The 24,552-nt window shown below is 44.7% G+C and overlaps 1 pseudogene; it reads left to right on the top strand.

Moving 5' to 3' along the window:
- The first annotated feature begins 16,212 nt into the window (after window positions 1-16,212).
- On the top strand, window positions 16,213-17,495 carry LOC102515688 (annotated as a pseudogene).
- Window positions 17,496-24,552: the final 7,057 nt, after the last annotated feature.

Here is a 24,552-nt window from a genome sequence, read left to right as displayed (position 1 = left end):
ATCTGTGTACTACATATTTCCCTCTGATCATTACTTTAGTTGCATTCTATGTATTTTGATATGTTGTACTTCTATTTCCTTTCTACTTTATGTCACTTTTTTAAAAACTTTCTTTGAGACTTACTCTTTGACCCATGATTATTGAGAAATACATTATTTAATTTCTGTGTTTAGAAATATTCCTGTTGTCTTTCTGTTTTTGATTTCTAGTTAGTTTCCAGTAAGGGTGGAGAACGTACTCTGCATAATTTAAACTATTTTAAATTTTGTTGATTTTTTTTTTATGATACTAGATTGTTTACCTTGATGAATATTCTGTGAGTGTGCCACTGGCTTCTAACTGGTCCCTGTTAGCGCTGCCTGAAGAGGCAGAGAATTTCCTTAGTCCAGACCCCTCGGCGTCTCTTGGTAGGAAAGAGGAGTTTCCAGAAAGGTTTTCCTGGCTAAGCATTTGTTGTAGTGCCACCCCACTCCAAGCTGATTTCCCCTAGCCACCCCAGGGTGTCTAGGTAAAGCTGGGCCTCAGGCCCATGCGGAAAAAAGAATGTCCTGTGATGGGATACTTACTAAGGCAGCATTTCCTGTTCCAGTGATGCCTGGATGCCCTGGTATTTCTTGGTGATGGAGGGGAGACACAAGCATGTCAGGGGAGCAGAGCATCTCCCATGTCTGCTTCTTTCCACCGGACCTCCTGCTCAGTCTCCCTTGCCAGTGGTGCCGAGCTCCCCAAGGGCTTTTGGAGGGGCCCTCCTTTGACCTAAAGGAAGAATGAGGCTAACTGCTTTCTGTTGCTTGCTTTGGAGTTGGGAACATCCGATCTGGGTCCCTTGGGTTGAGGGATGAAAGACGCTCTGATGCTTTGTCGTTTCTCCAGTTCTGGGATCTCAAGCCAGAATGTCTCCCTCTTACCTCTTACAGAGACTGTCTCACTTAACTGAATCATGGGGTTCCCAGCTATTTGGTTAAACGTTACTTTTGGGTGTGTCTGTGAGAGTGAAATTAGCATTTGACTGAGTGACTAAGTAAAGCATTTAGCCCTCCCCTGTGTGGCTGAGCATCCCCCAATCTGCTGAGGGCCTGAACAAAACTAAAAAGAACTCTGCCTAATCGTTTGGCTAGGACATGAGTTTTCTTCCCCCAGTGGTCCTGCTTCTCAGACTTTCAGACCAGAACTGAAGTCTATATTATCAGCTCCCCAGGTTCTCAGGAGGTCAGGCGCAGACATCATTAAACCATTGGCTCTCCTGAGTGGAGGCTCAGGACAGTAGATCCTGGAACTTCTCAGTCTCCATAACTGCTCTCTCAATATATCGTGTGTACATCCTACTGGTTTTATTTCTTTACAGAACTCGAAGTGACTAATACACAATCTTTCAGAGTTCTCTAATGGCTGTGTCTTTTGATATCTACTGAGTTTATTGTTGTAGTTAGTAGGGAGGAGAACAGATAGAGACACAAGTCTACGTCACCTTGTCCGGACCAGAATTTCTAAAAACTATGTTGTAGTAAAACTCATAATCATAAGAAAAATGTTCCAAACAGTTTCTATAAAACTATGTCCATCCCTAGAAAAATCTTAATTTCCTTCCTTCTCTCCTTCTTTTAAGATCCTGGACTTGCTGGAGGATAACTTGTCACCGCATCAAAGATGCCCAATACAAACCTCTCCTCTCTGGGGACTCACTGCTACATAACAATCATGTTTAGGCACCTGATATTGATTCTTTGCTGTATGTACCACAGCTGTTAGCTAAGATCTTCTTTCTTTCCTTAAATCTCTAACCATACCACTGCAGCTGTCACCCTTATCTCTAGAATGTAGTTCCTATCTTTTTCTATGAAAACTCAAATCATTTGACCTAAAATTCCTGAACAGGCTTCCTCTTTACTCCAAAATCTACCTTTCCTTTTTCTGTCTCATCTCTCAGAGAACAAGTATGCCCTTTTTTTGTTGTCACTGTTCATTCCATTGACACCGTCTTTCGGCCTGAATCTATCAACTTATCTCCTCTATAATTTGAATTTTTAATCATTCATTCATTCCTGTCCCTTAATACAATGAAAACTCCCCTGGAGTTATGCAATGAGGAAGTTCTATAAACACAGAACCACAAATTTGTAAAATTGTAGGCAAAATATTTTTAGGATTTAAAAAATTCTAGTATACATATGTATATATACACACACGTGTACATTTCCGGAAAATTAAATAGTTATATACTGTATCAGCTGCAGGCATCACTAGAAAATAAGGGAAGTCTAGATTCTTTTCTCAGTTCAAACATGAATTCTCTAGAAACCTTCTTTTCTGTATTAAAATCCACTTCAGATACTTGTCATATTTGAAAGGCTGATTAACTAATTCACATTAAAATATCACTGATAGATTTGCTTACAGTTGACTGTGTTTTAACAAATGACAATGCTGGAATTATAGAAATGACACCTTAAGAAGGATCCAGACAATTTGACATTTATTATTCAGAGAAGTTGGAGCCACCAAATATAATAAAATATTGCAAGAACTAAAACGAAATAGTCTTGAAATGAGAAACTGGAGAAAAGAATTAGCATATTATTGCTGTCTTCAGTAAGTGATCCCACTTCAAGGTGAACAAGGATGAGGTATTTTCTATATTTTCCAAAGGAAAATGTCAGGACTCAGGGAAAAAAAACAACAACAACAACAACAAAAAAAACCCTAAACAGAACCAAATCTTCTGCACAATATAAGTAAAAGTAAACTAAAAAAATCAAATAAGACCAATTTAACATCCACCAATGTTAAAAGATAAAGTAATTTCCTTCAGGAGGTTTTGAGTTACTCATCAGTGGAGTTGCTCTTATGGTTTGAATCCATAAGAGATGGGGCAACATTTCTAAGAAGATAGTGAGGAACTATTTAAAATCAAAAGGAACTTTAGATCAGATGTCCTCTCATTTCCTTTTCAACCTTGAGACTGTAAAACCCAAGCTTTGCCATTTCTCCAAAAGAAAATATAGCATTTATGCCTCAGGCCAAAGGGATATTTCTCATATTCATAAGGAACAACAGAGGAAGAAATCTTTTTAAATAATTTACAGAACTACTGACAGATAATAAACATAAAACAAATAAACATGAGGCATTCCAAGATTACCAAAATAATGTCTTTGTTCTCCATGTTATTTACCATTATTTTTAAACATTTTTAAAGTTGACACCTAATTTAACCACTTGGTACTTTCCAAAAGAGTAGGATTAAATTGGAGATTTATTTTTGCCTCTACAAGTCAAATGTTTCCTTCATTGAAGGTACATTTATTTGCCTTACATTACTTACAGTCAATCATAGCATTCGCTTTAAATTTAGTCAGCTATGAACCCAGTTCTATTGAAGTTTCCTGATTTTAAATTTTCAAATGGGGGAATGTCAAAGAAGATCAAATTTAGCTTTGATTGCAAAATGAGTTCATTTTTAAATTTATTTTTTTAGAAACGTGTACTAACAAATAAAAACACTTGCAGATACCAGAAACTGGCATAACATTGTAAATCAACTATACTTCAATTAAAAAAATTAAAAAAAAAAACTTACAGATTTGCTTATTTGTGGCTTTTAATTTTCAACCTCTTGCAAGAAAATTCAGGCTTAATGATAGTCACTTCATAATGTCTTCAGAAAGAAGATAATCTATTTCAGTGGTTTGGGGAAAAAAGAAAGCCTGCTGTTGTAAAGTTGGTAGAAAGGACACTATAATGTACTTCCCTATGACTGTAAGTGAATCATTAGGACTTCAGTGTAAAATGTGCTACTTAAGCCACCTACATCAGAATTACTTGGGAGCCTGTTGATAGACTCAATCCTGGGCTTTCAGAATCAGATTTCTGAGAATAGAACCAGAAGATCTTTAATTATAAATACACATTCAAGTCTCATGACAGGGGCAATTCAATAAGTAAATAATAATAAAATAATTAATAAAATCAGATAAAACTCTTCACAAAGTGAAAAAAATCATTTAAGTGGTCATTTTTAAGTCTAAAAATCATTTTTAATCTAAAGGTCAATGAACTTATGTATAAAACCTAAAGCTTTGCCTTGTTTCCAAAAAAAAATAAGGAGGAGGGTGTAGCTCAGTGGTAGAGTGCCTGCTTAGCATGCGCAAGGTCCTGGGTTCAATCCTCAGTACCTCCATCAGATAAATAAACAAACAAACAAGCAAATGAACAAACTAATTACCTCCTCCACCAAAAAATAAATAAATAAATAAAATTTTAATAAAAAGTCTTTAATCTCCACCAGGATATTAATTCTCACCTGTGCTGTTTAGTCAAAAGACACTACTTTAAAAATCCACTCATTTGTATAAAGAAAAGTAGGCTGGAATGTATGAAAAAGAAGTGATAGAGATTTAGCTCGAGAGTTCCTAAGTGTCTGACCTAAAAGAGAGAAAAAAGCTTTGTTCTCAGTGTTTTACTCTGTCGGAGGAATTACTGAACAAAGAACATGGTGGGATCGGGGCTGGGACCCCAGGTAGAATGGCAGAAGGAGAGTGGACCTAATCTGGACAGAGGCTGACTTACCACCCAGTGAGCACAGCTCACCAGGTGGGCTCTGTGCCTGCGCTACTGCTGAGCAGGTGGAACTGTCCCCTTCTGGTGTTTTCCTTCCTGTTCATGTACAGGCTGCTGTCTGGAGATTGTCTCAGACTGTGTGTGTGTGTGTGTCATCCAGACCCAAAGCTTGGCTTTGTCACTGGCTTTCACAAAAACAAATCTACACACTAGAAACAGTTTATGATTTTGTACTTGATTCAATATTGACAGAGTCTTAAGGAAAATGAAGTAGACAGTCTTTGGCTAAATCTATCTCCCTTCCTTTTCCTTCTTTCTCATTCACAGAACTTGACTTTATCTGCAATATGTCTTCTATGCTAAAAGAAATTTTGAGGATTTTTTTTCCAATGCAAATAGTTCTGTCTCTGAATGAAGACCTTTTCCCCCATGAGAATGAAAGTTCTTATCAGACATGAATTTTTGTTTGCTTGTTTCTGTTACCCTCCTCTGTCAAATCCCCAGGCCCTTTGTCACATGCCTGGAACGTAGTACGCCCTTAACAAATGATTGCTGATTGATTAAATGAGTGAGATGCTTTGTCTGTGGCATATTCTCTTCCATGGGGTCAGAATCACATATCTCACTAACCCTGCCTTAGCTTTCCTTCCATAGGACAGGAAAGAATTCTCACTGGTCCAGGCCACCTTGTGAGATCATCTTCGCTGTAACCAACTGAGCAAGGAGAGATTCCTGTCTTCTCACCTGTCCAAATAATTGTGAGTCCATACCTATCCCCACAAATTAACACACAGACACATACACACAGACACATACACACCAGAACCCTGGTCTAAGTTGAAGGGGCATTCTGATTACTGGGGAAAGCACTGCTCCTTGGAGGAAAGTATCGGGGATGTGAGAGATGGAGTCATTTCTGCATCAACTCCAGGTCCATAAATGAGGCTAATGTTGCTGGTCCCAACCTGGCTGTTTGGTCTGGCTTCCCGTGGCCACCTCAGGGTTTCTCAGTCCCACTCCCTCTTTTAAGAAGAAATCACAGTTTCACTTTTCTGTGAGTCACTCTCACAGTAACTCAGGTGGATGTGGGTGAATGTCCCAGGTAGTACTTCCCCTCATCTTACTGACAGTTTTATTTCAATAAATGGATATTATGCCTCTTCTTTCATATTTTCTAACAGATACATATATAACATTGTCATATTTAGTCTGTCAGGTGTCTAGTTTTTAGGAACACGTGGTACCGCTACTCATTTCTAGAATTGGGGATTTTTCTTCAAGCTACAGCTTCTAGACCATAAAGATAGATGGGGAATTACTCTTCTGGCCACAGGAGTAGGGTGGACAAAATGCTGCAATACAAGGGCATGTGGTGTTCTAGCTGGTGCTCTAGATAAGTCAGCTTCAAAGAGTTGCAGCATCTCCAGTTCTTGTAAGCATCAAAAGCCGCCAGAATTAAAAGAAAATGAGAAGGAAAATTAGTTAAGTGGAGAGAGAGGATGCGAGCCACCACCACTGATGGATCATTTCTGAAGGTGATGCTCAGATGTAGAGAACTGTCTAATTTTTAAAACTAGATGAAGGCTTGTTTGCAAGTGTCTTCTATTACCATAAAATAACATCCTGCCGCGTAGCAGAGAGAATTTGATTTTTGCTCCCTGAAAAATAATCACTTGACATCCAGTATAAGTCTCTGCACTTTAAAAATTGTTCTACCACTTGTCCCCAGGATGATCATTTTACAACCCAATATAAATGTAATAATCTGAATAAGAATGTGTGGGGCTCTCACAGTTTTAGAAACAAGGATTTGTAAGGATGTTATTTCACTAATATTAGTGTAGTGACTCTTTTAGTACTGAAAATAACAAATCTTTAGTAGAAGAAAAATATTAGACCTCTCATTTTTGTTTACCAAGCAGCATTTCATAAGATTTCCTGCCCGTGCCATTACCCATAGAGAAAACATTTTTTTTTAATAATGGAAATGCTATATAGCAAACCTGCAATCACCAGATTGTCTACATATCTTACACCAGTGTGGATTCCCATCCAATAATTCACAGTCCTTCAGCTCCATTGGATCCCAGTAGAAACAGGCGTTGTGTATGAGCCTTGCCCAAATAAACTCCTAAATTACAATCGTCACCCCCAACCGTGATTCGTATCATGCCCTCTTCCTCACTCCTCACGTCAGAGGTGCTGCTGCTGCCGTTGTTGTGATAAATGCTGTGAAAACAAAGCAACAACTCACACGGGAACCGCAGTTATTAGAAAATATGTGAGTTTTAAAATAGCAGCAGGAAGTATTAAAAACCTGAAAGATTAATTTGAAGTGTTAAACTGGGAACAGGTTCAAATACAGGGTTAACTAACTTCCCATCTGTTTAAATCCAAATACTCCTACCCAACTGTATGGGTTTGGAGGGTCTTTTTCTCCCTTTAGCGATGCCTTAATCTGCATAGTTCACTTTGATCTACTGACAAATCCTGAGAACGAGACATTCAGGCGGGTGACTTAGAAAACTTTAAAAAGTTTCTTCCTCAGCCATCCCCCTCCCAGATAAGCGCACCCAGTAGAAATATTAGAGCAATGAAAGAGGCTGAAATTTAGAGAATTTGGTTGCCAGGAAATAAGAAAGAATGCACACATTTAGTTGGGAGGGTGCCCCAATAAATTTCATTTATGAAAACCAGTGTCTAACCCACTGGTACTAGTTGTCAATTTGATGTACTTTTTAATAAAAATATTGCATTAAATTATGTCTTTGCTTCCTGAGTTTTTTGGTACCTTCTGAAATCTTATGAGGACCTTATTTGACTCATAAGAGTCCTCGTTCCGAATACCCAAGATGAGTTGTATATATTTTGAGTTGCTTTTGGTGGCCAGCCTTGGGCCTAGAGTGTGGATAAGATCCTTTTCCAACTCTTCCTCTGCTTTGTGCCACAGGATTCATTGACCCCAACAACCAAGTTGCCAGGCATTAGTTATGGAGCCAGTTAGGTCAACAGATGCATGCCTTGCGTTTTTGTTATTTTTAATAACATGGTTTCTATGGGGAATGTGTTTTCAGCTCCAAGCAGTTATTTTTAAGAATTTTTTTGGAGGATATGGAAGAGAGAGCTCGATGTTTACACACACACACACACACACACACACATCCTTCCAGAGTCTTCCCTAAGGAACAAAAGATAGCTGCATTTCACTTTTCAGAGCTCCCCACAGTCATCTGAGAAACGCATGCTGTATTGGTGAAGTTTCCTCAGATACATGTAAGTCTCTTACGACAGTCCCTAAAGGTGCAAGTCACCATGTTTGGGGGAAAGAAGCAAGTTAATACCTGGTTCCACACAGAAAAATACAATCCCAAGACTGCACATGGTTCCACTGGGAAGAAACTGTTGACAGTTTCTGGGGACCCCAAAGTTGGACTATAGCAATCAGGAGCTGTTGACAGTGCCTCCCCCGTGCCTCTCTAATCACAGCCCCTCTGCCAGAGGAAAAGGCTGAGTCCAGTCCTTGTTTGTGGAATGACTGCCTTGAGGCTTTTGTTGTACCCTGTCCAGAGCATTCACATCACCAGCAATATGGCATTGTCCCTCCACACAGAATGTCCAAGAGATGGTTACGGGGATAAGATGAGAGATACAGCTGGAGGTGGTGCCAAGGACTTCACATGGAATGTGCGGGACTTGGGACCATCTCTTGCTGTTTCCAATGCTCAACTCAGATTAAGGAAAGTAGTGATTGATTCTGCTCAGAGTTGTCTGGTTGGACATGGCAGACCCAACAGTCAGTTAAATTAAAGGGTCTCAGTGGTGTGTGAGAGGGTGTTTTCGTCATGGATAAGTTTCCAGGAACAATTGCTAACGACAAAGATCATTAATACCCTTCGTTCTCCTGCAGCTCAGGAGGTACTCTCTCCCCAGGTTAGAACTGTTCTTCTTCTCCCGCCCCAAATCCACACACCTCCCTGGCTTTACCTATTTTCAGTCAGCACTTACTGAAAACCAGCTCTTCCATTTGAAAGCGTGAGTGCAAGTGGAAAAATGAATTTTTATAACACATAAAGACATCACTTTATCCCTTTCTGTGTGGAGCACTATTTGGGGATGAGTGGCGATCACTGTACATAATCAAATGTGCATTTTCCTTATTGTCTAACATCACAAGCTTTCATGAGGCTCTACAGAGCGGAGCCAAAGCTGTTTGCCGTTTTTTGGCCGAGCTGCCGCCAGGGGTGTGTACCATCCAGTCCAGTCCCGGGTTGCAGTTGGAGGAGAGAAAGCATCATCCTACTGAAGAATGATCAGGCAAAAATTCCAAGTTTTCAAAATAGGAAAATACATTTCATTCTGCTCATTATCTTGAAAGTCATAGGACATGGCCCCTCTCTGAGGACAGCTCCCTTCATGACCAAACTGTCCTGCTAAGATGAGCAGACCAGGAGCAAGTGAGGGAGGCGGTCATAAATTACTGCGATGCATTTTGAAGAGGCTCTTTTCAATAATAAATGACACCAAACGCCCGCATATATTAGGGTGTATGGAAAGTCTATTGAAAGCACTGATTATCAGACCCTCGTTGAGTGCCTTTTGTGAAAAAGGATGCTTCATTATTATATAAGATTGTCAGAAAGTGGAAAACATGACAGAGATTAGTTTCAAAAGCCATGATCCTGTGGCCACAGTCAGCTGATCCCACTGGACCAGCAGCACCGTAACTTGAAAAAGTGTCAACTTCGGGGTGGCCCCACTAAATAGTCGTGAGGGTGGTCAGAGTTCTGGTCCAGCCAGTCAGTATGTCTGGAGCGAGCAGGGCCGCAACCCACACCACCTTGTCATGAGACACATGGAACAAATTTTGGCAAGAGTCGCAACCCTGGCGCGAAGCTCTGACCTCCGCGTCAGACACGTCGACTTGTTTAGCTGGTGTCTCATCTGGACAGCATTTGTGTTGCTGTGTCTGGAACAGCTATGAATACAGGTAGCAGTGCTGACAATCTGGGTGTGAAGTCTGCTGATCAGGAGTTTGACTCCATTTGGTATCTTTAGCTAAAAGACCCTCACTGTGGGCAGCTATGGGATGATCCTGAGAGTCTGACTTGTGGCCCTGATTTGTTCCCACCACCTGCATCCCCGCAAGTATGGTGTCCTCAACCTACCCATCTGTAGTTTTTCCAAGTGGGAGACTGAACTAGAACCCAGCCTCCTGGGCAAGAGCTCAAATGCAGTGAAAACATGACAAGGTTAGTCAAGGGTCGTAGTGGCCAGATAAGCAAAAACAGCGTTGGGTTCGGCCCATCAAACAGACAGCATGCCGTTTTCGGTTCTGCGCAGCTCATGCCGAGATTGAGCAGCTGTCACAGCCTATGGACACCATCAGGTTTCACCCCTGCCAGAGCACCTGTGAGCCAGGCCAGGCGTCGAGGGGAAGCTCCGTGGTCTGAGGTCCCGTTGAAGCAGCATCTGTGCTTCAGTCCAAGAGCGGGATGACATTTTCCCTGATGACTTAGTTGCCACTTGTCATAAAATCCTGAGGGGCCCCTGGGGCCAAGTCAGCTTCAAGTTCTTGAACATAACTTTCCATTTGATGAGCTAGGTTCGTGGGCTCTATCTTCTGCCTTTGTTTCATTGACTCTGGGTTGATCCACCCTCAAATTAGAATATCTGGCTCAGCTCGTGTGTTCAGTTTATACAACAGTTTAATAATAAGCCAAGGCTGCTTTTGAAATTAAATGTGCCTGGTAACCAGGCCAGGAGGGTAATGAGTCCAAATCCTCAAGCAAGGGGCTGCTTCCTTGCCAGAGGGTCCGATTGTCAAAACTGTCAGCCACCAAGACCCATAGCTCTGGGAAGTATTACAGTGGTGGGACCCGGAAGCTCCCGGCACTTCTCTACCCCTGACCTTTTCCCATTAGGGAATCCTTTCCAGCACTAATGGGAAGAAGTAGAGGCACCTAACATACTGACTTAGACGTAGAAGCAACACCCACAGCACACAGAATCGGCCATGGAGGCTCCAGATGACCTTCCATGAGCAAGGGCACAGACTTTCTTTGGTTGGACAGATACGTTGGGGCCAATCAGGGCAACCTAATAGGGGACTGAGCTTTACAGGTTGGGCTCAGAGCACGACTGCTCCCCCAGACCCACAGAGGGCTTCTGCTATGATGCTTGTGACCCCCCCTCACATTCATACGTGAAAACCCTGATACCCGAGGTGATGGTACCAGGAGATGGGGCCTTTAGAAGGTGATCAGGTCAGGAGAGGCTCCTTTCATGAGTGGGATTAGTGTCCTTATTAAAGAGATTCCAGAGAGCTAGCTCACCCCTTCCACTGTCTGAGGACACAGCCAGAAGTCAGCAGTCTGCCACTTGGAAGGGGCTTTCGCAGGACCTGACCACGCTGGCACCCTGATCCCGGACTTCTGGCCTCCAGACTGTGATAAATAAATTTCGGTTCTTTATAAGCCACCCAATCTTGTTATAACACGCCCAAGTGGACTAAGAAAGTCTCTTTTTAAGTTTTTAATTGAGCCTAGAGATTCTCTTTCCTCAGCCCTGAGAATTCCACCCTCTAGAAGTGTGAGGCTAAATTCTTAACTTCACTTCAAGCAGATGAACAGAATGCGAATGTCTGAGGGAAGACCAATTTGGGCTTTGTTGCAGAACCCTCCTTTCCAGCCAGATCTGTCTCCCACACATCGTGAGACTACGGAAGAACCCACTCTACCTTTCTGGCCTAGCCCCCGGCCTTTTCCCTTGACTCAGAACTCAGAAAATGCCTCATGGAAAAGTCTCCCTGTGTCTGGTTGGGGGCAGGTTCTACTTCCTAAAGATGCCACAACAATCTCTCCCATGCCACATGTCCTTTATACAATGGGACTGTGACATTTTTTTCCATTGAGGGGTGGAATGTATGTCCCCTCCCCTGGAAACTGGGTGGGGTTCTATTTCAGTCAATGGAATATGATGGAAGCATCGCTGTACGACTTCCAAGGCCAGCTCTTAAAAAGTGGTCCGGCTTCTGCCTTTCTCCCTGGAATTTTCTCTTTCTAGTCCTCAGCTGTCACAGTCACAGTTCAGGTACCCTGAAGCCACCAAGCCCTGAGGAAGCTCAAGCTGTCTGATGGAGATGGCGTGGAGAAGCACTGGGACCACATGGAGAAGCACTGGGACCACATGGAGAGAGAGAGGAAGTGAGAGAGAGAGAAAGAGCGTGCGAGCCAGCCAGTTAGCACATGGCTCTTCTAACTGTCCGCCATTCCAGGTCCAAACACATCTGACTGCAACCACTTAGAGACTCTAGGCCAGAACTGCCCAACTGATACTTTCCAGAATTCCTGTCCCACAGAAACTATAAGAGAAAATAAAATGAAAGTTGTTAAGTCTAAACCTACATTTTAGAGTGATGTTTTTCAGGGACATGCATCACCAGACCATTCACTTTCCAGTCTGCGGGACTAGCATCATAAGACAGTCAGAATCTCTGCCGTTGCTTTGTTCCCCTAAAAGATCTGTTTATCGGGGCCAATAGAAACACAGCCTGTGCCAAGCTCTGGCAGTTTCCCAGAGGAAATAAAATGGCTGGCAATCATGAGATCATTTCAAAGAGATTTTCTTTCTTTGGAATTTTAGTGCATCTGGTCCTTGTGGCTTCCTTTCGTCTCTGACATCTTTAAAAATGCATTTTTTCTTCAATGTATTCATTTTTCAGGTTACTGCAGTAAGAGTCTTGGCCTGCAGATCTATCCTGCTCCCATCCTATTTAAAGGAAAATACCCACTTTGCTCCCTACACCCATTTCCAGCTTAGTTTTTCTATTTCATCCGTCACTATTTAGAACAAAACACACACACACACACACACACACAGTTTTGTTATTTGTTATAATACTTAGAATACTGATCAGTAAAAATCTAGGATTTTCTGACTCCAAAATAACCTTACAGACATTCCATTTCTTGTCTTAAATGATGGATGATGATGATGATGGTTATTATTATTATCATTATTATTATTTTGGTAAATTTCATCATTTTAGAGTGTTAGGGCACTGGGTAGCAAACGTAGTCATACCCAAAGCAAAACAGATGCCTCAGAAAAAGCTTCCCCACTTCTCCAGGGCCCAGACTGGATCCCACGCCCATACACTGACCCTCACCATAGCACTATCTGGATGTAATCATTGATACAAACCAGTTACGCTTCACTCCTGGACTTGGGGCCAGGAGACTCACTAAGGATTTGGAGATTCTGTTAAAATTGGGGGGAAAAGTTCAGTTATTAGTCTTAATACCAAACAATATAAAATAACTTATGCAAATTCTGCCGAAAAAAAAATATTGGACAGCTATCAGGAGGTCCAGAGAACACAGCATCTGGCTAGCCAGCTACAGAAGTGGAATAGGACGTAAATGAAAGAAACAGCGTAAATCCAAGATTCTGCTTAGGGCGACTTCGCCTACCAGGATGTTGCTGTCAAGGCACAGGACCCAGACATTCCAGAACAAGCACAACATTGCTTACCCATCATTTACTAGGTTCCTATTCATTCCAAAAAGATTCTGAAAAGAGGCATTTTGCCCTCATTTAGTGTTGTAACCTTGAAAGACAGGCCCCATATCCAAATTTTCCTGGACTTACCCAAAATATTCAGATACTGCATAGTAAAAGGACAAAAAACCGAAAACACACCCGTGGCCTGTCTTTTCCTTTGCTGTGCAATGTTAGTGGTACATCTTTACTTGCCAACATCGATAAAGCACAGTCCACGACAGTCCAGGGTTTCTCAAAAACGTCCACTGCATTCGATTTCAAATTTAGTTGTGCTCCAGACCTTAATGACCGTGGCTAAATTACAGCTATTGCTGCTATAGCAAATGATCACAAATGGGATGGTTTAAGCCAGCTGAACTCCGCCGTTTTCCAGCTGTATATGTCAGAAGTGTGACATGGGTCTCACTGAGTCAAAATCAAGGTGTTGGCGAGGCTGCACTGCTTTCTGGAGGCTCTAGGGGAGAATCCTTCAAAGCCAGCAACCATTTGTCTTTTTCCCTGTGGGGTTACATTTTCCGTGGTGTCACATTTTCTGTGGTGTCAAAAAGTTTGTCCGTTTTTACTTGGTTGGGCCCACTTTAGCAATCCACGATAATCTCCCCACAACCTTAAGCACACCTTCAGTGTCCCTCTTGCCATGTAGGGTAACATATTCACAGGATCTGTGGCCACTGGGGAGAGGGTGGTATCCTGCCTTTTGTTCGCGTTTTGAGAGCACTTTAATTTCTGACAAGTGAATCTCAGGACGGTGGCAGACTCTGGGACGAGAGGGTGGATGGCTGCACCGGGACTGCAGCTCCGCCCTGCAGGTGGGAAGGCCTGGCCCTGCATGGACACATGTTATCACTGCCCAGCACTCTGATGCCTAGCGGGTGGTGTGGACCTTGAACCTTGGACCACTCGGGCCTTACCATGGAGTCGAAGGCAGGGTCAGGGTCACCTGGAGGTCATGGTCTCACTGCTGTTTGCTGGCCAGCAGACCACCCGCCGCCCTCCTCCGTGTGCTGGTCTTGGCCACCGGTGAGTAGTTTAGTCGCACTGAACCTGCAGGCAGGAAGGCCGGGCACGGTATACCGAAATGGGGACAGGGTGGGCCTAAGGGACTGAGGACCTTCTTGACAGGGGCGCCCCACCACTCTTGGCACTGGACTTCCTCCAGGCGCTGAGCTGCCGACTGGCCAAGTTTGGGCAGCACTGCAGGGATGACTCTGAGGGCTTTGATGCCAGCCCTGGGGGGAGCCAGGGCCTCCGGGTACAGCCAAGGCGCTCTGCCCTGCCCGGCCTACTTGGGAGGCGGGCAGCTTCTCCGGGTCCACCACGCAGTTGCTGGGTGGGGTAGGCACCAAGGGGAGGAACTTGAGGAGGCAGGGCAGAGGGTCACAGCGAGGGACCCCAAAACTCTGCAAGTTCTCATCTGAGTCCGCGGTGCCAGGGGCCAGTGGGCAGGGGATCCGACTGGGAAAAGCTGGACAAGGACTCGCCCGCGGACGGGGCGGCATCTCCTCAGCCTCCGGAGCACCTGCCACCTTGGAACCTGGCCTCTGGGACTCAGCGCTGCAGTCCTTGGAGCTGCGGGGGGTTCGGGGGCCAGTGCCACAGCCTTGCAGTGCTCAGACTCGGGGGGCGACACGGAGCACAGGTCCCCATTGGGAGGGAGGCCGCGCAGCTGGAGCTCAGCCCCTCCTCGCTTACGGAGAGGGGCCCAGTCTCGTCGTCCCCGGGGAGCGCGCAGACCCCCGCCCGGCGGGCCGCTAAGGCAGCGGTCTCTGGCCCGGCCGCCCCGGCCGGCCCCGGCTCAGCAGCAGCACCCGAGGGTGCAGGCTGGCGAGAGCGCTCGGGCCGGGGCTGCAGGCGGCCAACCGCCGCTCAGCGTTTCCTCCTCCGAGCTGGTGCCCTGCCTCCCGCCGGGTTGGCCCATGCTCCCGGCTGCCTTCCATTTGGAGGCCGCCACCATCCGAGGGCCTGGGGGACTACAGAGCCCCTTGGGGATGTGGGCTGGGTCTTGCCACCCGGGAAGCTGGCAGGGCCACAGGGTCATGTGTGGGTGTGCGGAGGGGGGCGCCCTATGGGGCCCACGGCTGCCTGGGCACGCACCTTTCTGCAGCCGACCACAGCGGAGGCCGCCCGGGGCACCTCCGGGGCCTGGGTCCCAGAGCGGCCCGGCTTTACCTCCCGAGAGGACCGGGCTTCTTCATCAGCCCCTCGAGGGGCCTTGACACGTGGCAGCCCGTTCCGAGCCACCTGGGGGCGCTCCTGGACAGACTTCTCTCCTGGGCTGTCCAGGGAGACCGCGCTTTTTTTGGCTCTCAACTCCTCAGGGGTACTGCCGAAATCCCCAGAGGTTTTGGCGGGGTGGGGGGTGGGGGGGTCAGCGGGCTCCGGCAACAATCACTAGTGCTGCAGGAGGACCAGGTGGTCCAGGAGACGGGAGGGGGGAAGCCTGGGAGCAGTGCACCATCTTCTTGGGGGCTGCTGACCCGGGGGGCCAGGGGTCCGCCAACCCGTCCACCGGCCCGCGTGTCCGCTGGAAGAGCACCGAGGGCTGGGCTGGCAGTGGCCAGTGATGCTCAGCCAAGCCAGGCGGCTCAGGACTCAGCTCTGCCTGGTTCCGGCTACACACTCTCCACGAGTAACACAACACCCAGGTTTGATGAGAGGAACTGGCGAGACTCGCCTTCCTTGGAGACCTCGCCGGCCGCACGAAACACGCGACTGAGGCTGGGGGCGCCCGGAAGGGGGTGGGTCACAAGCACCAGGACCACTCAATCCAGCTGAGCACCTGCTTCCAGCAGCTCGCCTTGGGGGTAGAGCCTCTGACTGCGAAGTCTGCATCACCTAGGGAGCCGGAGAAGACGTAGCCCCAGGGCTTGGGAGCCAGAGGAAACCCATGGAGGCTGGGGCTGGCTACAGCAGATGAGAGGGGGCGGCGGCCCAGCTGTCAGCCAGGTGCTCTGAGAACTGGAGAGGCCCTCAGAGGCCTGCAAGCACCCGAGGTGTGAGCACCACAGGTCATCTTTGTACTTGGGTGGCTGGTTAGTAGCTGTTTACATCAGGGGAGGCATGGAAGGGGAGGGGAGGGGACACCTTTCCTTTTTCTCTTGGAAGAGGCTTTAGCACAGGCTCTCTCATTGTCACTTCCGCCCCACCTCATGGCCTCCGCACCCCGCTTCTCCCCCCACCTGTCTTCATGAGGGCATCTCCAGATTACTCGGTGGCGCTTTTTGGAATCACTCCTGGGGCCCCCGGCTCAGAAGCTGATCCTGCTGTTACGAAAATCATGGATCTGGCCAACAAGCAGGTGGGACAGTTGCACTGACTAATAGTTAGACCAGTTCAGTTGGAACTGACACAGAATTAACTGTAAAAAAAAAGAAACTAAGATGGATGCTAGAAGCCAGTCCTCTGTACGAGCTGGACCACGCCCTCTGATGGTTTAACCAGTGGGCAATAAACAGAACATCGGGGTAGGAACCTTCTCTCTGTACTGACGTGCAGCTTCATGTCAGGCAATTCCTGCATCCTGAGGCTTCCAAGAAGAATGTACTATTGCCTGAATGCTTCTATTCCTTTTTTGACTTCTGAAAAGAATTCGAGAAGCGTTGCCTGACTTCACCTGATACTGATAAACTGGATGTTGTGGAAATAACAGAGTGTTTAAATTTTGAGAAGACAGGTTCAGCCTCCTGGTATGGAGACTCTCATGTTGAAGATATGGGGAATATAATTTTAGCAATGATTTCAGAGCCTTATAGTCACAGATTTTCAGATCCATTGAGAGTAAATCACAAATTTGAAAGTGGCACTTGCAGCAAGATTATTGATAAAAGCTTTGTAGTCAGAGCTTGGGTCTTATCTTGGGAGTCTCATTTCTAGAGATTTCAAGATTCTTCAAAGGATTGCTTATTACCAGTGGAGGTGTAGCACTTGGTCTGAAAGCTTGGGCTCAGAGGAACAGAGCAGCTCTGGTTAGGTTTGCGAGTGAGGAGGGCAGAAATCTAGCGTTACATGTGCACAAACATCACATGGAGTCCCAGTATGCAGGGTTTACAAAGCAAACAGATGAAGATGTTCTTAAAATTGCTAGTGGTCCATCCAAAGAGGGAGCATGATTTCTCTGCAAGGAAAATCAAGTCATTGCCCGCATGCAGGAGCTCCCTGTCACGGCTGCAGCTGAGAGAGTGGCCTTCTTTGGATGGCATTTCCCTCTTCCTTCAAGGCGGGGAAGGAACGCATCCTCTTTGTTACCCACCCAGGTGGCAAGCCAGCAGGGGATGTTTTGTCCTCTTTGCTTGTGAGAAATATGCATGGAAGGCATTGAGGAAAGATGGGTGAAAGATACATTGAGGTCCTCAGGAGCACAGTGGCTGATGGTTAGCAGGTGGAGTTGGCTGCCACCCTCCTGGCACGTGAGTGTGTTCGCCAACCCAGAAGTCCTCTGAACCCCGTATGATTGGAGTTTTTGTAGAGGTTTCATCGCAGAGGCATGACTGATTATTAAGTCCATTTACACCTCCTCTCATCTCTCTGATGAATAAGGGTTGGGGCTGAAAGTGCCAAGCTTCTAATTATGGCTTGATCTCTCTGGTGACCAGCCCCCATTCGGGAGCCCATAAAGAGTCACCTCATTAGAACAAAAGACGCTCCAGGAAATTCCAAGGGATTTAGGAGTTTGGTGTCAGATGCTCCTGTTACTTGGAAAATTTCTTGGGAGCTCTGTGTCAGCAACTGGGCTCAAAGACTAAACTGAGATTAAAGATGAAAGATTCTCCTGTATCACCCTGATTTCCAAGGGGTTTAGGTGCTCTGCGTCAGGAGAGATAGATGTTTTTTATTATTTTACGCCAGCATAATGAGTCTTTTGTCCTGTTACACCCCACCTTCACTTTCTCCCCACCATGTGATTTATCTGGTTGAGCCAAAATCCTAGGCTGCTGATACTTTTGTAGACAAAGCCGCAGCTCTGATGCCAAGAGGCTTTCTTTATTAGTTTCCAACTGCTGCTTAATAAATTACCACCAACTGGGTGGCTTAAAGAACATACATTTATTAGTTCAGAGTTCTACAGGGTCAGGAGCCAGGCGAGCTTGACTGTGTTCACTGTGTAGGGTCTCATGAGGTCAAAGTCAAAGTGTTGGCCAGGCAGGGGTCCCATCTGGAGGCTGTGGAGAAGAATCCACTCCCAGGCTCATTCAGGTTGTTGGGCGGAATTCAGTCTGTGTGGTGGCAGGACTGAGGTCCCGTCTTCTTGCTGTGGGTGGGGGTCACTCTCAGTTCCCAGAGACCACTCCTGTTCTTTCCTGTGGCCTCTTCCATCTTCAAGCTGGAAATGGCATGTGGACATCCGTGAATGCCCACTTTTGGACCTCAGCATCGCAGCACATCATCCAGTCATGAGACGATGCTTTCCTGTAGTTCCTTTTCTCAAATTGCCAAAGCCACTGGGTCTCTGCACCACCTGCCAGCTCTTTGGGCTGCCTCTGGAGCCCCTGGCTTAGGTCCCCTGGGTGAGAGAGGAATTTATGAGTGGAAGGCACCTCTGGCCCCCCCAGATGAAGATGGCCACTTTTTTTTTATATAAAGCCATCACATTCAGTATTTACAAGATCAATTCCATACTTGGTTCTAAAGTTACTGGCCACACAAGGAACTGTCAACTTGTAATAAGAAACATAAGAAACACTTACGCTCTTAAAAAATAGAATAATAAATAAAATTTTAAACCCTTATAAAATGAACTGCTTGTTGCAGGCAGCTTCCCCTCTTCTGGGGAAAAGCATAGAAGTCAGTTTTGTCAGGGCTCAGGGCGGCCCACCTGGTTCCCCCGTCTCCCCGCCCCCGGTGGTGGTTCCTCCCCACCGCCAGCTACAGCCCTTTCATTTTAAACCCGGCCTGAGGTCATCATTCTCACCTTGGCCAGGAAGAGCCAGAAGGCAGGCCTGGTGAGCTCCGGACTGAGACCGCTCATGGAGAACCTCTTCCCAGCCTCTTAGGGAGAGGTGAGTACTGACTCCCTGGGAAGGTTCCCAGCTGCAAAGTTTGCTTCTCTGGCTGCTGGGAGCAAAGGGGGAACTTGGGGATCGCTACCTTACTGGGCTGTGCTTCTAGCATTCCAGCCCCAACTCTCACTCTGCTAGGAGAGGACTTGCAGCTGCAGAGTTTTTGATTCCTAACTAACCACCTCCCCCAACACACACACACACACACACACACACACACACACAGAGCCTGGCACAGAAGCTAGCTGCCCTCCCCAAAGAGAACAAGTCAGCTCAGGAGATGTGGAAGATGCCATCTGTGCTGTTTGTTTTGGGAAGCACATCACTCTGGGTCCTGGCAGAGGGAGCCAGCACGGTCTGGCTGGATGACAACATTATGATCACAGGTATGGGAGTTGGCACGGTGCCTCCAGGTGCCTGTGAAAAGCCCTGTGATTCTGCTGGCTCAACAGCTTTGGTGCCAATAAGGGTAGAGTTCACACAGAGGATCTGCAGACTCCACAGAGCACAGCCCATGCCCAAGGGAAAGCCAGAGCACCAGGGTCCCGAGGGGGGCCAGAGTGGGTGGGCAGATGCAGACAGTAGTGAGAAGGATGGCTTGGTGAGTGACCCACTCCATCCACGGTCCTCCTGCTGCTTGTCAACAGTGATCGAAGGAAAAATCATTCCCAAGACTTGCTCCTCTAAACATTTGTCTCTTAAAACATTTTTTAAATATAAATGTGGTAAAAGGTGATTTAAAAGACAAAATGTATAGAAAGTGGAGTAAAACTATGCAAACTGATTTATAACATAAAGATAAAAGATTTAAGATATACAACCTATTCCCTTGAGATCAGAAACTGTAATTGTGTCTTTATTGTAGCCATTCTCTGTTATTGTTAAAATACAAAGGAATCTGGAAATATTTATACCAACGGAGTCCTTGGGTCTGGTGCTGTGTCAGTAAGTGACATAAGGCTTCTGCGGTTTCTGATCTGTTGAAATGTACACATTCCGATCTGGCTGCACCTATTTTTAAAGCCCGATTTGGTGGGAATAAACAAGTAGAAAATCTAAAGTTAGATAAAATGTAATGAGCAATGCCTTTCACTCATCCAGAAAATCACTCCAAAGTCGTCTCTTTTAGATCATAAGCAGGAAGTCTATACTTTTGAGAAGGCATTTTGTTTATTTTCTCACAACACGGCCACCCAGGGATGGCGTGATGACACAAAGGTTTGCTCCTACCTGTTCCGACTGTTACCCTCAGATACGGGGGAGCCAGAGCCAGACAGGAATGGTCTCTTTCCTATGACACAAGTCCTTCTGATTGGCTACTTTACTGTGGAATATGGAGATCTCAGCCCTGTGTACCCGGGAAGCTACTGGATGCCTGACAGTGCAAGGAACCCAAGTATCCCAGAAACCAAGATTACGGTGGTCTCCAAACAGAAAAAATATCTCTGTGCCCCTCAGACATGGGAGATAGAAGCTGCCAGTTTTCTGCATTAGAGATAAACGATGGAAGCAAAAATAATTTTGCAAAATACTAATTCTAAAGAAGCAGGTGGATTTAAAGACTTGATTTTAAAAGAAAAAGATTTTCTCAATTTCCACAGTATACCGGATAGTTTTGTGGGGTCATAATTGAAAAGATCAAAATAGAAGAGCTCAAGCTGCCGGTCTGTATCGTCATCATCTGATTTAGTATGTTTCTTCCCGTCTATCTTTGCATTATTTTTCCTAAACAAGAATATTTTATACCCAGCAGATGCTCAGTTGTGATTGTGGTTGCACAGTTTTTGATATCCTCTAAACTGGTACAAGATCATAGAACAGGGAAAATAAACCATCAGTTGGAAAGCACAGCCCATTCCACCCAGTTTTTGCAGGAAAGCGTGGATGCTATTTTAAACCGTGTGCCCTAGTTTTGCCCAAATCCAGCTGATCCACCTGCCCAGATTCCATATTTGAACATCAGCTGATTGAGAGAAGGGGGTTAAGTAGGGCTTTGTGGGCTTAAATATCCTTCCATTTCATCACCCAGATTCTGGGACGGGAGCTAGGAATGATGTCCATTTCTTCTTCCTCACCCTTTCTTCTCTCCCTAACTGTGAAAAACAAATCTACCCCAAGTCATACCCTGGCGTAGTCCTCCTGGGACATGACCGTGGCTTTCTTGGTCACATCTGTGTTGGAGCTCAGCATGCTGTTAGACGTGTTGTAAAGTAAAACAGATGATTGCTCATATAAACAAGGTCATATTGTAGGTCCCTTGCTAGGGCAAAAAAAAAAAAAAAAAACTTGCTAACCACAAATAATTCCTAGTGATTTTTAAATCAGATTGAGTGCCATGAATATTGTGAGTAGCTTAGTCCTTACTTGGGAAAACTGCTAAGTACAGGTGCTTATTTTGTTTTTCTAAGTTTTTCTTTAGTCTAGGAATTATGAATATTTTGTATCTATGCTAAAAATCATTATACCCAGAATAGTGTTACTTAGCCAGCTTTCTCACTGTCAGAGAATGCAATTGCAAATAAGCAAAGAAGGAATGCTGGAAGGAATTCTTCTTGTTGAATCAAAGCATAGGTAGATAAATACACAGATCAATGGATAGTTAGAAATATACACACAGAGATGAAATATAGATGAATATGTACACGTGGATTAGCTTAGATATACATATTGGTATACATATATATATATATATATATATATATTTCTTCGCTGTCTTCTGAAAGGACCTAGAAGAAGGGACATTCAAGTGGCAAGGAGGATGCCTCCTGCCCAGTCTTGGTTTCTGACTACCATCATTCAGTAAAAGTTGCCAGGATTTTTTGGAGAACGCTTTGATTCCAGTCCCGGGGCAGAAAGAATACAAGATGAATGTGACAAAGTAAACCTTCCTTGGATTTCTTGGTGTTACTGTTTAAACCTTAGTTAGCTTCCTGAGCCACCGGCAAAGTCATATGATAAAGATAAAGAATGTTTTGCATACAATGGTGCATAAATGAGCTTTGTTCCCCTCATCCTCTCCCCGCTAATGATGGAGCTGATTGATCCCATCCAATAACCCTCCTCTTACCTCCCAGAGATCCAGATGCTTTCCTTCAGGGACAGGCATCTGGATTAAAGCATTGCCTCCCTAGCATTTGCATTTCAAAAGGGATGGAATCCTGGGCAGTGGTGAGAAAAGGGTTTATCTTCCTCTTGAAGAGAGAAATTTACTTGCAGAAGTGTTGACCTAGGGATCCGTCCACCCTATCTCTAAGGCAACAGAAGAGGTGGGAGCCAGTCAGGGTAGTAAATGGTCTCTTTTTCCTTTTTAAGTGAACAGAATTTTTCATCTTTTGCCTACAGAGTAAGACTGCCCCTTGCATAGGGTGTTTTTATATCTGGCTCTTCTTGGGTCACTTTTAAAGGGACTGATGCTACAATGTCATTATGGTTAGTAGCTATAAGTAGAATAAAGTTATTTTTTTTCTGCTACTGGTGTTGTTGATATCAAGAAAAACATGTGTATCTCAACAACTATATTTGTGTGTATGTGTGTGTGTGTGTGTGTGTGTGTGTGTGTGTGTGTGTGTGTGTATAAATCAGCCCCTTAAAATATGAGCCTGGATCATCTGTAGTACCAAAAAGTGAGGAACTTCTTTAAAAAAGGATGCAAGCATGTCTACAGGACACAGGAACCAAACTCAAGGAGCTTCCAAAGGTCACAGCTGTAACTGTTTAAGTAGTAGTAATAGTTGTAGTAGTAACAGTGTTGTTACTGGATTGTAACCTTATCTAAGTAATCAAGCTTACAATCACCAGTAATAAGACTCATTGATATCTTACACTCACTAAAATTCACATCACCTCTATGGTTTTCTTGCCCAAAATGCAAAAACTTCAATCTAATTTTGAGGAAACAGCAGAGAAACACAAATTGAGGCACCTTACAAAATATCTGACTGAAGTTTTTCCATAGTATTAAGGTCTTAAAAGCTAAAGACTGACTGAGTGTCAAAAATTATGGGAGATCAAGAGACATAGCAACTTGATACAATGTTGGATCCTTAGATCCAGAAGTAGAAAAAGGACATTAGTGGAAAAACTGGTGAAATTGGAATAAAGTCTTTCATTTGGTTAACATTAGTGTACGAATGTTGGTTGCACTATGGTTATGTAAGATGTTAACATTAGGAGAATCTGGATAAAGGTACATGGGAACTCTCTGTACTATTTTTGCAGATCTGTGATTCTAAAATTATTTTGAAATGAAAAATTAAAAAATAAACTTTGGCTAGGAAACACATTATGAGGTAATAAACTAAAGCTAATTAAACCTGGTACTCAGTATAACCAGTCCTTTACACTATAATTGGTATTTATTAACATTTTCTATAACTCAAAAATTTGAAATGGCCATTTGGTATTCATGACCATCAACTATTTAAAATATAAGCAAGGGAAGAGCTGGACTGAATACACAAAAACACTAGCGGTACTTATGTGTTCAACCGTAACGGCACAACTGCTTAGTGAGATTCTGATGTGCGCCCGGCAGGAGCTGCTAGAGAAAATGAGTGAACAGGTTAGAAACGATCTTTGCTTTCGAGGAATCTTACATTCTATTTTGGGAGAAATTAAAATAATCATATAACGTAACACAGTATATAGTAACTAAAATAAATGCTCAAAAAAAAAAAAAATGGGCAGACCTCCTATAGAAAGGACGGTCGGGAAATGGCTCTGGGAGCAGGTGCCATAGATGCTGAGAAAAAGCTGAATAGGAAAGAGAGAAAATTCCAGGAAAAGAAAAACAAAAATACGTGTCACAGCTTTCCAACAGAACAGCTAAGGGATTTGAACGTGGTGTGTGAAGGGCATGGAGACAGGGAATGGTCAGACATGCAGGACCTCAAAGGCAGTGAACGTGTGCTTGCTGTTTATTTCCTGATCCACATGGGAAGTCACTGATCGGCTGTAAGCAGGGAGATGCAATTTTAATGGGAGGGGAAGAGGATGCCAACTTCCAGGAGGGGTTTCTTGTCAACGTTCAGGTAAGAGATAAAGGTTCCCTGGGCTTGCATTGGAGGTGGGAAAAAAAGAGGCAGTGTGACCTAAGCTCTGGAGAGAGAATAAACAGGAGTACTGTGACCTGGATGTGGAAGGTGAGGAAAGGGCAAAAAAAAGAGACTGACAGTGAGATTCTTGTATTGAGTGATATTGTGAGAAGAAGAAGAAAAACAAAAAAGAGATTTGCTGGTTTCCTCTTTGGAAAGAGCGTGCTCACCCTCCAAGTATTGTTTTATGGTTAACCAGGTGGAAAATTTGGCACCAAGAGTAAGCAGGACTCAGCAGAAGACAGGAGAAGGTAGACCTTATTATTTAATTTATATAGTAAATTATTCATTAAAAATAAATTAGTTAATTTTTAAGAAGGCTATTGGAAAGGTGTGCTAGTGT

The sequence above is a fragment of the Camelus ferus genome, chromosome 8 (genome assembly GCF_009834535.1).
Source record: "Camelus ferus isolate YT-003-E chromosome 8, BCGSAC_Cfer_1.0, whole genome shotgun sequence".
In the NCBI taxonomy this organism is placed as follows: Eukaryota; Metazoa; Chordata; class Mammalia; order Artiodactyla; family Camelidae; genus Camelus; species Camelus ferus.
Note: the sequence above shows the minus strand (reverse complement) of the source record. Positions and strands in the feature narration are given on the sequence as shown.